The sequence below is a fragment of the Colobus angolensis genome, unplaced genomic scaffold (assembly GCF_000951035.1).
Source record: "Colobus angolensis palliatus isolate OR3802 unplaced genomic scaffold, Cang.pa_1.0 Scaffold605, whole genome shotgun sequence".
Classification (NCBI taxonomy): Eukaryota; Metazoa; Chordata; class Mammalia; order Primates; family Cercopithecidae; genus Colobus; species Colobus angolensis.
In genome coordinates, this window is record NW_012119655.1 from 724,956 (window position 1) to 726,120 (window position 1,165).

Sequence of the window (1,165 nt, forward strand, 5' to 3'; positions counted from 1 at the left end):
AAAAACATGATCATCTTGTAGAGAAAGCCATTTGATAAAATTAAACATATTCATGATAAAAACAGGAATAGAAAAGAAGTTCCCTAACTCATAAAGGGAATCTACAAAATCTATGGTGTTAGAAGTCAGGACAGTGGTTGATTCTCCATAAAGGACAAGAAGGGGACTTCTGGTAGTAATGGCTATTTCTTGATTTGGTTGCCTGGGTGTCATTGCTTTGTGATAATTAAACTATACACATATGAGTTGTACACTTTAGAGTATGTGTATCATACTTAATTTTAAAAGGTTGTCAAAAAAAATGGGGCAGCTGCTGTGGCTGCTTCTGCAAAGTCTAAGCACTGGTCTGTATGCCGCAGCCATGTCCTACTGCCAGCAGGAAGGGAAGGATGGGATCATATTTGTGACCAAAGATGACCACAAAACTCCAAGCAATGTAGAGCTGGTGGCTGATGACCCCAACGATCCATACCCAGTACGGATTGATGCTGCCAAATGAAGACATTAACTGGAACTGCCCATGCCTTGGGGGCATGGCCAGTGGTCCCTGTGGGGAACAGTTCAAGTTGGCCTTTTTCTGCTTCCACTATAGTGCAGGGGATCTCAAGGGGAAAGACTGTGTAGAACAATTCCGGGTCATGCAGGAATGCATGCAGAAATACCTGCACCTGTATCCCCAAGAGGATGAGGAGGAGGAAGAGGAGAAGTCAGCAGAACACATAGAAGAAACTGCTCCCACTGAGGCCACTGCAACCAGAGAAGAGGTGGGGAAAAGTTAATGAAGGCCACAAGGCACTGGGCTCCAGTCCTTCCACTGCAGAGTGATATAGGCCTTTTGCACAGTGCCTTTCAGTCACCTTCTATTGGGAGAACCTACCCCCAATATTTGAACATAGGTTCTTTCTATTTTCCATAAATGTTGGCTGGCTGAGAAATAAAGAGTACAAAGAGAGGAATTTCACAGCTGTGCCACCGGGGGTGACATCACATATCCACAGGACCATGATGCCCTCCTGAGCCTCAAATCAGCAACTTTTTATTAAGGGTTTTAAAAAGGGGAGGGGGTGTAAGAACAGGGAGTAAGTACAAAGATCACATGCTTCAAAGGGCAAAAAGCAGAACTACTAATAAGGGTCTAACAGAGATCACAAGGCAAAGGGCAAAA

At 44.2% G+C, this 1,165-nt stretch overlaps 1 pseudogene; it reads left to right on the forward strand.

The window, feature by feature from the left end:
• The first annotated feature begins 361 nt into the window (after window positions 1-361).
• LOC105527059 lies at window positions 362-779 on the forward strand (annotated as a pseudogene).
• The last annotated feature ends 386 nt before the right edge of the window (window positions 780-1,165 follow it).